The 12,516-nt window shown below is 50.3% G+C and overlaps 1 protein-coding gene across 1 annotated transcript in view; it reads left to right on the top strand.

Moving 5' to 3' along the window:
* The window catches only part of Reep4 (receptor accessory protein 4), an 816,909-nt gene that overhangs the window by 336,403 nt on the left and 467,990 nt on the right, over window positions 1-12,516 (top strand). The gene's annotated exons all lie outside the window — the stretch shown is intronic.

Raw genomic sequence — 12,516 nt, 5'->3', positions numbered from 1 at the left:
TCCATGCATCTCACATAAGGGGGGGGGAAGAAAGAAAAAAAATTGGCTTTCTTCCTTTCAGAGATACTTTTGATGTAACTCCTCTCTTCTTGGCATAATAGCATCTTGTTTATTTCTCCAACACTTAGTTGGGATGGCAGCACCATACAGACCTCCTCCCTTGCCCAGATCTTATGACTGAAGGAAGCTGAGAGGGCTTGTGACCCAAGTGATGGAGGAGTAGTTCACCTGCTATCCTCATTTTTAGCTAACCACTCTCAAGAGTGGTGATGGCGAGGGTGAGAACAGTGACGATGGCACAGGAGTCCCCAAGAGATGCAAGTCCATCGGCACACATTTGTTAAACAGCAGCCCTGTGCCCAGGACTGTAAGGAGTAAGGTTTTTCCTCCCGCCGCTGGTTTGGTCCCGCCGTCGCACCAGCCCCAATTAACATATTGAGACTCTGTATTTGATATAGTTGTGTTGGTTCATTACTTGTTTTTTATTGGCTAGTTCTGTTTTTAGTATTAACCCATTTTGATGTATTTTTACGTGGTCTTACCGAGAGCGGAGAAATGGCGGTTTTGTTCTCTCCAGACTCTCCATCTTGACTCCTCCTTACTACTTCCTCTTTCCTCCTTGTCTCCTAGTCCCTCCTATCTTCCTTTCCTATTGGCCAACAGTGCTTTATTCATTAACCAGTATGAGAAACTTATATACATAATGGCATCTCCTATCACAGGACCTCACACCATTGGCTTTGGAAGAAGAAAACACTCCACCCAGATACATTTTTGCCAACTCCAGGCATAAGAATCCTAAGAAAATGAAAGTATTGTCTTATTAAAGATTATCAAACTGAGTGGGGAGATCAGGAGAACTGGGTTCTAGACCCTTTCTTCTACCGGTACCTGGTTCTGTAGATGCCAGGGTCATGATTTTAGTGCTTTCCTGGAGCTGTTGGTGGTGGCTCATCCATGCCTGCACAATTGCCTAGAGCAGCCTACCTGGATGGAGGGTCTGCTCAAAGGAAGGGGAGGTGAGGCAGTGCCAGACAGACTGTAAATAGAACTCCCACCCCCTGGGGAGTTTATCTGTACTCTATGCTAGATGAATGGCTGTAGCCCTGGGTGATACCACTTCTAGATAGTGAGATGGATAGAGGCAAGGCCTGGGGCAGTTAGGGCTCTCCAGCTCTAACAGATAGCTGTGATGTTTGTACCATCCTGACACAGATGGGAACTTCTTGCATTTGGGTGGAAAGCAAGAAGAGCAAGAAAGGACCATAGAGATCTAGGAGGAGATACCAACCGGCCAGACCTCAACCTCGCCGTATTAGACGGTATCAGGGCTGCTAGCTTTGAAGAGAAAACCACATCCCACAGCTCCTTTGTAAAGACTCCACAAACCCAAAACCACCCCCTTTCTTTTCTACTTACATGGAAGCAAAAAAGCCCTGGGGCAAATGAAGACACTCAAGAGGGCTCTGAGAGATACACTACCCAATGCTCACGTTCATCTTGGTCCTCTGACCCCAGCCTGCCATTCCTCTAGTCACAACAAGAAACCACTTTAACTCTCAGCCAGAAGATCTGGGTCCACAGGGCAAAGAAACACTGAATTGGTGAGGCCTCTGTGTGGAACCAGAGTTCAGAGGAACCCAAGGGATCTACCACCCTTCCCCCACCCTTCGCAGCCTTTCTCCTAACTCACTCAAGCCTTTGGTGGCCTGTCCTGTTCTGGGGTGTGTATCAAGGGCCTGTACATCGGGGTGCATCAGGAGCCTCAGACCTTCCAGAAGGCCTTGGTTTCCTCAGGATGCTTTTGTTCCTAGGGAACTGCAAGACCATCTACAGTCACTCCCACCCTCCCCCCTGCCTGCCCTCTGATTCAGGGATGATGAAAGCCTGGTCACTTCTGACTCACACCCCCACTCTCCACATGCCCCTAGAGACCACATCCATCCATGGAAGGTCTAGTGCAATGGTGTCGGGTATGTGGAGAAGAGCTGGTGGCGTCCAAGAACTTGACCCTGAGCACCTCAAGGTTGGAAAATTGGGCTCACAAGCCCTTACTGCCTTCTCCCCTGAGGCATCTAGTGCAGTTTCACTCTGACGCAACACTCAGACAGGCAGGTTCTATGACCCAGGATACTCAAGGCCTGGACACCATCTAGGGGAGGAAGAGAGCAGCATCCCTTGCTGTGCAGACTCTGGCCATGGTGCATCTAATGCTGAGTTCGGGACTCTCCCCTAACCTAGGGCCCTCCTCTCAATGGTGCATCAGACCTCTCTCAACCCTAGACTGGGAACATGCTCCAAACCCAAGCAGCCTGAGAGCAACTCTCTGTCAGGGGTCACCATCCTTTCTCTGAGTCTGGGGTGGGGATGGACCTATGGGCAGAGGCTTTGCAAGGAGGATATAGCAGCAAATAAATTATTAGCTCTCATCCCTATACCTCTCTACATAAAGTATATGCACATATGTAGAAGCTCTTGTGTGCATGCCTCAACTATTCAAATTGACTTGAAATTTAAGCATTTCATAAAGCCAGGGCCCTAAGTCCTGGACCCTTTCACCCAAGCTGAGGCAGATACATACACACACACCCTTCATGCTAGACCACAGCGCTTTGGGATAGCATACTCGATGACTGTATGCGCACACTCACACATTCCATGAGAAAGCCCCTAGGCCTCTGTGGGAAGGCTTTCCGGGAGACTTTTATGGTCAAAGAGGAAGTCTAGGCACTGTGCAACAAACAGCCCAGTCCAGGGAACCTGCAGGTGCCTGCCAGGAGTGGAGAGTCAGGTTGTAACCATCTCACTAGCTCTGTAGCCTTCAACCCATTTCCTAGACCCATGCTGTTTGGTGAAACAGGCCTGGGCAGAAAACCAGATGCCCTTGTAATCTCAACACTGGGGAGACAGGAGAATGAGTAGGCCAGGAACAGTCTAGGGTACATGGTAAGCACTCACTTCTCCTGCACTTGTAAATGCACACATAGGCATGGTCATGCATGTACATATAGGCACAGCTGCCTGCCCTCCAGACAGCACAGTCCTATTCAAAGATAATTAGACATGGAGCAGGAAAGAAAGTCAAGATGTTTAAGGAGCTACCTTCAGTTTTTCACAGAAAAGGCTCCAGACACATACAAATCAAGAGATTTGCCCAAGGTCATCCATCTCCAAACCTAGTACCTAGACCTCTATACCCTCTCATGAGTTCTGGGTCAAGAGGTAGACCTGGACAAAAACACGGGGGTAGAGTATACACTGGACAATGCCGAGGGCATTCTCAGGGAGTTTCTGAAGTCTAATGCTTGGTACCCCAACCCCCACCCCAAGTTCTGATGTCTAGTGTAGTAACCACTAGCTCCAAGTAGCTCCTTCCATTTATCTAAAGTAAAATGAAGTCATTGTTGCTCTGATTCCTTTCCTGGGTAATTCCCTGTGAAGTGCTGGATGAGAACACAGGGCCACAGCTGCCCTGTAGGAGGGCACAAAGAACACATTCCCACCATGGTAGAACACTGCCAAGGACAAGGCTGACCTGGAGAGAGGTGGGTGGGAGGTGAAGTCGCCTGAGGGATCTGTTCCTAGACTGGGACAATGATGTTGCTGATGGGGGGGATGATGCTGATGGTCTAATGGGGGAGATGATGATGATGCTCTAATGTGGGGGGGTGATGCTGATGTTCTAATGGGGGAGATGATGATGATGCTCTAATGTGGGGGGGTGATGCTGATGTTCTAATGGGTGGACGATGCTGATGGGCTCTACAAAAGGATAAGATGATTTGGCAGAAGAGAGGAAGAGACAGGGAGGACCAAGAGAGGCAGACAATGGGAGAGTGAGGGAGAAAGAAGAGAGGACAAGAGCTGGGGAGACAGCTCTGAAGCACTCTGTCATGCTGTGACCCCACCAACTGGCCCTGGCCCCAGCCCTGGAATGACTCACACTGTCTCCCACCTACTACAGAGGGGCCAGAGTCTAGAATTACAGATGTCACAGCCATCCAGTGGCCAAAGAAGTGACTTGAAGAGAGCACAGATCCATAGAACTCAACTTGCTTCTGACTACCTGCTCCTCTGCCCGCCAGGAGGCTTCCAGACCTGAGCCTATAATAGCAGAGAGGAACGTCCCTTGCTTTTTGTTTCCCATGGGAGGACAGATCTAGCAGGGAGACCCTGAGGCCCTTTTCATTGTTCAAGCCAGCAAAAAAATATGTCTGCATGGGAAAGAAAGTGAGGAAGAAACACGACAGAGAGACAGACAGAAAAACAGACAGATAGAGACACATAAACAGTGAGATCTAATGATACAAAAATGCATCTCCTGGGCCAATGAGATGGCTTAGCAGGTAAAGGCACCTACCTGCTGCCAAGCCTGACAACCTGAGTTCACCTCCTGGAACCTACATCTTGGAAGGAAAAAACCAGGCACTGAGGTGGGAGGGTGTATGCACTCACACACATACATGAAAGCAAGTTTACACGCACACATGAGTGTGCATGCATATGCGTGCACGTGCACACACACACACACACACATGCATATATATATATATACAGACACTATATAGGTAGGGGTGTGTATGTGTGTGATCTTTAAACTTTTAACAAAACTGCTTCTCCTGCTACAAACAAGACCACTCTTTCCAAAGCAGAGGGACCGTGTTTCCATCACATGGGCACACCAGCAGTCTATTTTGTCACTTCTTTTGGCATTCTTTAAAGTAAACATTTGAAAGACAGCATTAGGCTGGGCAAAGAGCAAACCTCATGCAATAAGAAATGCCTAGCTTTCATTCAAAATTTGCTACCTAATGACCTCTACAACCCCATCCTCTCCAACCTTAATTTCTCTCACTTACTGGGCTGTGGTGATTGAGTAGTTCCAAGGGATCTAGAACTCACGGGCAAAGCAGGCCCTCCAGCTCAAATGTTTCACAAGAGGTGGAAGGTGGAGAATGGGATGGTGCCCCATCCGGTTGTTCATAGCACAAGGGACAGCCAGGCCTGGTAGTAGAGACCAACACAGAGAGTGAGGGAGGAGCAACTGGAAAATGACCATTTAGGAGGGCTTCCTAGATGAAGCTGCGTGAAATGGACTGGAAAGAAAAAGAAACACACTTGGGCCAGAGAACCCACAGGCCAAGCTGAACAGTATCTCTTTGGCTTTCTCTGGTCAGGCCAGACAGACAAAGGCTGCTCAGGCTTTCATGGAGAACCTCCACCCCCCCCACAAACACACACACACACACACACACACACACACACACACACACACACACACACACACACACACACACCTAATCTGCCCTATACCCTTGCAGATTGCAAGGGACACCAAGGGTAGATAGAGACTTGCTGACTCATCACACCCCATCCCCTCTCAGCCCATGGCACCAAGGTAAGAAAGCATTTCAGAAAGTAGCCTGTTCCTCTCTGGAAAAGCTTTCTTCCCCAGGCCTAGCATGGTACAGAAGTATAGGGAGCCCTGACCCACCACCTTTCATTCCAAGGTTGCCAGAAAGGTTTCAGCAAAGAGGAGAAACCTGCTCTCCCCTCAGGATAGGTTCCCTTTACGCAGCCCTCCTATGTTCCAATGTGGAAGCTGAAGCTCTCTGGGCCATGAGCCAGGAGGGAGGCATGGGCCAGGATACCTGGATGCCACTCCCAACTCCACTGCCCACCGGGACATGTTCTCCAACATGAAGGAGGAGTATATAACACAGGGACTGGAATGCCTGGGGTAGTGGGTACCCCATCTATGTCCTGCAGAAGGCTGGATATGACCTAGGGGTGCTATATTGGCCCCACTTTAGAAGGGAGAGGACATAGAAAGGCAAGGTTGGCTTAAGGTGCAGGGAACTTGCATTCCTGAGATCCTCTGACCTCTGCTGACCCCAATCATCTGTAGGCCACCTGGAAGCAGGGCTGGGCCAGTGCCGGAGTAAGTCAGAAATGGACCCTTGCCACTTGCTACAGACTCTGCTGGCTGGCCCGTAGACCTTATCCTGACTGTGACCAGAAGACTCTGGTTAGGCAGTTCCAGAATCTTCTTTCCATCCTCAAAGGCTATGGGGGTTTTAATGAAGCTTATCCTCGCTCCCTCTGCTGCTATGGCTTACCAAGGTCCCCTGTGCACCCCCAGGTATTTATCTATAGTAAGAGGGTAGGACTATTTTCTGCTTCATGATGTACCCTGGGTGTATTCTGTTCAATGACCAATTTCTACTATCCCATGGGGGCGTGGGCTCACAAAACAGCTTCATTCTCTCTCTCTCTCTCTCTCTCTCTCTCTCTCTCTCTCTCTCTCTCTCTCTCTCTCTCTCTCTGCCTGTCTCTGTCTCTCCCTTTTATTGAACTAGTCCTGGGAACACAGGCGCAAGTATCTCTTTAAAAATCCTTCCTGCATAGCAGGTCACACTGGCCTGTAGCCATAACACCCTAGGCTGTGATCTCACCAAGCTCCAGGAAGCCAAACAGGGTCAGGCTTGGCTGGTCTAGGAGCAGGAGACCTCCCAAGCAAAACACAGGTGTTGCTGGTGATTCAGCAGTACAGCCCCTCCCTCCTGGAGTCTAACTCTGCTCAGGTGTTAGATGGAGACTGGAGTGATTCAGTGAGCTCCTATCAGCACCCAGCCAGAGGAAGGGGGTGTGGCGCTGCCTCTGGGCACTCACGTGCTTTCTCGGCCCATGCTGGGTCCATGGGTTCTGTTCTTAGGAATCGGGGTGCTAAGTTGTGTCCTCCTTTCATAATCCCTGCCCAGTTCCTCCGGCTGAGTGTTCTCAGCCATTGACCCAAATTCCTCAGCTGTTTGTACCAGGTAAGGGATGGAAGAGCAGCAGCCAAATCTCCAACAGACAGCCCCCCCCTCACAACCCCCCATGCAACTCTAGCTGTGGTCTATGGCTGCCATCAGGATCAGGGCCTCAGCCCCCCAAGATAGTCCTTTCTAGTTTGGGAACAGTGAGGATAAAAGGGGTCCATGAAATGAGGGCCGTCATTAGCCTGTTTTATGAGACCAGAGATATTCATTACACCCCAACCCCATCATTAGACGCTGCAGTGAGAGCCCTGGCCCATTCTTTATGGCGGTAGAAACTGAAGGGGTTTCTCCCCCAAAGGGAGTACCGCTTCTGTCTCCAAAGAAGCTGTCCGGCCAAGGGAAAAGATGGTAAGCCTCAGTCTCAGGCCTACCTCTTAATGCCCTTCCAATTCTCCAACCTCCAGATGCCAGGCAGCCAAAGACGGGTAGCATGCAAAGGGCATTAGAAAGATCTGAGGTTCCATGTAAAGGGGTCCTGTTGAGGGCTTAGGAGTGACAGCTGCAGACTGGCACAAGAAGGTATTGCCATCCCAGTGCACAAAGAGGACCCCACTTTTTCCACGTCTCTCTACCTACCTTCATCTACCAGGTACCATTAACACAGGCATTACCTATACATCTTCCTCCAAAAAAAAAGCCTCCTTATCCCCACTAGATCTTCCATATGCCCCCTTCTCTAGCTCTGGTCGCAGCTGTGTCTCTGTACTCTCGAGTCCCTGATACACTATGAGCTACTTCAAACCAAGCCCTGTACTCAGAACCTAGCAGTACTTAAAAGCTGAATTGTCAGGAGCCAGGAGCCAGGACAGCGTATGTGGACAGAGCTAGAAGGAAGACACTGTCCTAGCCCCAACTCCTCTTCCTGCCTTTTGCCACAAGACAACAGGTGTAGTGGCCTGGTTGCCTCCTCAAGGCCTTAGGCAGCAGGTGACCGAGAAGTAAGCTGCCTACCCAACCTAGAAGGTACATTGCTCACCTCCTAAATTCAATCCCTTCCTATAAGTCTCATCCGGTGGCTAGCTGGCCTTCCCTTTGCACTCTACCCCACTCCTTGTCCCCAGAAAAGTAACGATGAGGGAACACCTCATAGCAAAACCTGAGAGGGTGAAGACCCATCTTCCAGAGTCATTCCATCGCATCCAGTCCTAAGGGACAGGAGGATGGAAAAGCCAGGAGCAATAAGCTGAAGCCTACCCCACTGGTGCAGGCCATCTAGGCTGAATGGAGTGTGGCCATAGCCCACAGAGAAGAGCCTGCAGATTAATCGGCTGTCATTTGCATTCATTAAAGACCCCTTTGCCTATGAGCACAGCAGTCTCAGACACTGTTACTGCCGCTACAGAGGTTTTTGTCTCATTTCTGTGGCCTAGCCTAGGCATCCAAACTCCCAGACTGCTCAGCAGAGGTGAGGCACGCCCTGAAATAATTACAATGGGCTTTTATTGGCAGGAGGCAGGTTAAGGAGTCAGCAGATATCCCTTGACCCCCTTTGGAGTTCTCATCTACTGTCACCTGGTCCCCTTTCCTCCCATCTCCGTATGCCCCTCGGCGCCATCACCTGGAATGGCCAGGCCCTCCTCAAAGTTGTGCAAAGATTCATTTCAACACACTGAGACTAAGGATGCTCCCTACAGGGGCTGGATGCCAAACACCCAAGCTGCCCTTCCCCCTACCCCACTCTTCGGCCTGCCAACAAGCAGCCAGGGACCTCTTCACATGCACCTTCCCAGTGACTGCTGGCACTGAGTGGCCCTTAAGAAATGTCTGCCCAGGTTCTCATAGAGCTCTCCTCTCCCTGGGGTCATGTCAGTTCCCAACCGTTCCAGAGACCTATGGGACCAGCCATGAGGTCAGGGTGGAGTTTGCTGTATTAGCCTGAGTTGTTTTTCTCATTGTAATTGCCAAGTTCCCCAGGTTGGCATTTGCCTGCTGGGCACTGTAAAAAGTGACACAATGGAATGAGAGCAGGCCCTGGACCCGACTGGAGACTGCATGGCCCCAGCCCCTGGCTGCGCCCTGGTGGGCCCCATTCATAATTCCCTGGGCCTGACAAACACATCTGGCTTGTCACAGGCAGGCAGAGACATGAAAGCCCACCACACAGGTCCTAGCACAGCCAAGGAATGAGAGGGTAGTGTGGTATCGGGTCATGGACGGCAGCTTGGACATCTGGGAGGACGGAGAACCAAACGAGGAAGGGGCTCCGCTACAGTCCTCCTGCTGCCACCAGAGCCCACAGAGAGGGCCTCAGGACCAAGTGCTCCCCACACCATCCTCCCATCTATAGGTCCCCACTTTCCCCGTGTCCTCCCTCTCGCATTGGACTCTGAGGTCCCTACCTACCTGGAGAACAGGAATACCTCACAACACATAGAGCTGTACAGGGAAGGCTTATCAGAGAGTACCGGAAGCCCACAAGTGCCCTCATGTACCTGTCAAATGGAGCGACCACGTCAACCCCCAAGAATTCAAGGACTCAAAGCCCAGTGTCCCTGTGGGAGGTGACTGACCCTCTTCTGGAAGTCCCACCCTGTCTGAATCACCTTACTTGAAAGCAGACACCTTAGAACCTGAAGGTCAGCCAGGGCCTATCAAGGAAAGGCTTCCAAGGGTCCAGAGCCTGGAAAAGACAGGAAAGGAGAGCCCATCCAGGACCAGACACAGAGGACTTCCTGGGCCCAGGGCTTCAGGGAGTCAGGGCTCTGTGGCAGGTAGTAGCCAGTGTGTGTATGAATCACCTTGGGTTGGTGAAGGATGGGGGATTGTTTTGTCCCTTTTGACCACAATGGAAATTGAGCCTAAGGTTTTGCCTATGCCAGGCAAGCATTTTATCGCTGGGCTGTACCCCTAGCCACCACCCCACTTTTTCCACGTCTAAAGACTTTTGAAACAGGTTCCACTAAGTTGCCCAGCCTGGCCTTGAACTCACTCTATAGCTCAGTGTAATCTTCAACCTGTGATCCATGTACCTCAGCCTCGATTACAAGCCTACATCACTGGGACCAACTTTCCTCCAGGTTCTTGTTTTTTAAAATGCTGGGACTTGTAGACCAAGAGTGGAACCCTAGATTCTGTGTTTTCTAAAGAGCGCTCCCATTCCAGGCAGGCTGCTGGAGATTGCATAGGCTCCGCTACTGCTCTGAGGCAGCTGCATTTTCAATAATCAGGGGCTAGTGGCTAGTAGGCAGAAGCCAGAGTCACTGTCAGTCTTTGGGAACCCTCCCTTCTTCCTTCCTTCCTTCCTTCCTTCCTTCCTTCCTTCCTTCTTTCCTCCCTCCCTCCCTCCCTCCTTCCTTTCTTTGTTTTGTCCTACTCACAGGGTAGCCCCAGGCCTGGATCCATGGAAGGGGGGGATTCAAAAGTTCGGCTTTTTCTCTTCCCACCAGAATGGCCGAGCAGGGACTGGCCCTGCAGGTCCTCTTGCTCATAATCCTTTATTTGTCTCAGAAGTGTCCCTTGGGCCCCTACCTTCACCCACTCATTCTCTCCTGCCAACTAGGAAATATGTGCTGAGCATGGACTCAGCGACTAAGGCAGAGAAGGAAGGGACAAAGCAGAGACTGGAACCTGAGTCCAGTTGCCACTACTCTGGCTCCCCCATTCCTATCCCTGAGGCCACAGTAGAAAGCTCTTGATAGTAAGGTTTCTCACCTAGCTCTATACCCTAGCCCACTGTATGGCCCAACTTCAAGAAGGCCCCTCACTCTTAGATGGGAAGTGGGGAGGGCAAAGTAGCCCAGAGATTGTTGACAGTTTCTGGCTGGCAGCTGTCACATTGAAAGTGAATGTATGGGTTGAGGTGAGGAATAGGGAATGTCTCAGCCAAACAAGGGGAGATAGACCGTTAGCAGAATCATGGGTAAGGGGAATCTAGGGGGCCAGATGCTCTGCATGTTCAGGAAGCTCCCCAACCCCCTCAGGAGCCTCCCAAGTTGGGGCATGGCATTTTAGACAACAACCTGGGAAGGTACCACTCCCTAGGGATCTGCTGTGAATTAGGAAGCAAAACTCTGGTAGGGTCACCTCCTCCCAGCATATGGGTCCTCCTTAGCTCATCTCTCTACACAATTCAGGGCAGGGAGGGGAATGCCAGCTATGGGGGTGCAGTCAGCAGCCAGAAAGACGGGGTTCTACAGGTAAGAGATGAAGCTTGATAAGAGCCCGGGCTGAAGAGTGAGTCCTGCAGCTCTAGTTGGACTGCAATTTCTCAAGCCCTGTTTGTTTTAGGGATTAACTGCACTCCTTTCTTAATTGCTGCTGGAGCCAGTGTACCTGCAGCCTCCTACAAGCACCCAGGGAGGAAGGCCCAGGAGGACTAGATTTATGAGCCCACCGCCCAGAAGGCTGCCCCCCATACTCTCTGCACCTCCCAGCTGGTAGGCCAGGTCTGGGCCTACCCACAGACCTCTGCGTCAGTCTGTTATCTGTCTGTCCACGCTCCCTGCTACTTTTCTTATTCCCACGGTCCGAGCTGTAGCCTAGACACGTGCCCAGTTCCTCCTCCTCCTCCCATTATGCTTAAACTCTGACAATACCACCAATGAGAGGCTGCCTAAGAGAGGAGTATGTGAGTGAGGGTCACATATCTGTGTATTAGTGAGAATGTAAGCATGGGGGTTTGAGTATGAGCATACTAGCGTATGTGAGCATGCGTGCGTGCGTGTGTGAGTGTATGTGTGTGTACATATATATGTGCCTTTTCATGTGTACGTGAATACAGAGGCAAGTGTATGAGAGATTATATGTTGTGGTTGTGTGTGAGCCTGTGTGAGTGTATGAACCTATTGTACATGTTAGCATATTGTATCTGCTATGTTTAAGTCTGTAAAAAGTGTATGTGTGAGCACTTGAGTGATATGTATGTTATGAGAATATCGAGTGTACGTGTTTCTGTATATTATATTTGTGAGCACGTGGTGAGTAAGCATCAGCAGATAAATGTGATCATACATATATGGGGGGGTATAGTCAGTGCACACATGTAAGTACATATGTATGTGTTAGTATATGCATGTGTTAGTAAACTGTAAATGGGCCTTTTGGATAAGTGTGTGTCTGCATGTGTGCATGGAAGTGAGTGCATATGAGGATATGGAGGTATAAGTGTGTGTATGCATGTATATGTGAGCACATGTGCCTAAGTGTGTGAGTACACTGTATGTATGCACATTATATGTGGATACATGGGTGTGAATAAGTGCATATGAGCATGTGTATGAGTGTATTGAGTATGAGAACACATTGTGACAATGAATGTGTGTGTGTGAGCATAGATATGTTTAGTGTGGGAATTGTGAACATATTACGTACTTGTGTGTGTGTGTTTGTGTGAGACCATTCTCCATGCCTGTGACTGTCCCCTGCTACTTATCTCTGTCAGTCCCCACCCCAGGGGACCTGATAGCCTCCTCAGTTCCACACCCCACACCCAGCTGCTGCTCCCTTCAAGGAAGCCAGCCCTCTAACTTCTACTGTCCCCCAACCATTCCCATTTCTATCGGTTCTGAAAAGATCTTGCCACTGTTCTGTTCCCCTTCAGTCATCAAGCCATTTCTGGCCAAGTTTCCACAATTCCTGTCTTGTTGCCCACTGGGACCCTCCCTCTGATCCCCAAGGCTAGCCCTCCCATCCATTCTCCATCGGCAAAGCCCTCTCTGTCTCAGACAATGTCTCCTGCTTTGGCCAATCCTCCTCC

This window comes from Phodopus roborovskii, unplaced genomic scaffold (genome assembly GCF_943737965.1).
Source record: "Phodopus roborovskii unplaced genomic scaffold, PHOROB, whole genome shotgun sequence".
Classification (NCBI taxonomy): domain Eukaryota; kingdom Metazoa; phylum Chordata; class Mammalia; order Rodentia; family Cricetidae; genus Phodopus; species Phodopus roborovskii.
The sequence above is the reverse complement of the archived record's forward strand: the minus strand, read 5'-3'. Positions and strand labels throughout refer to the sequence as shown.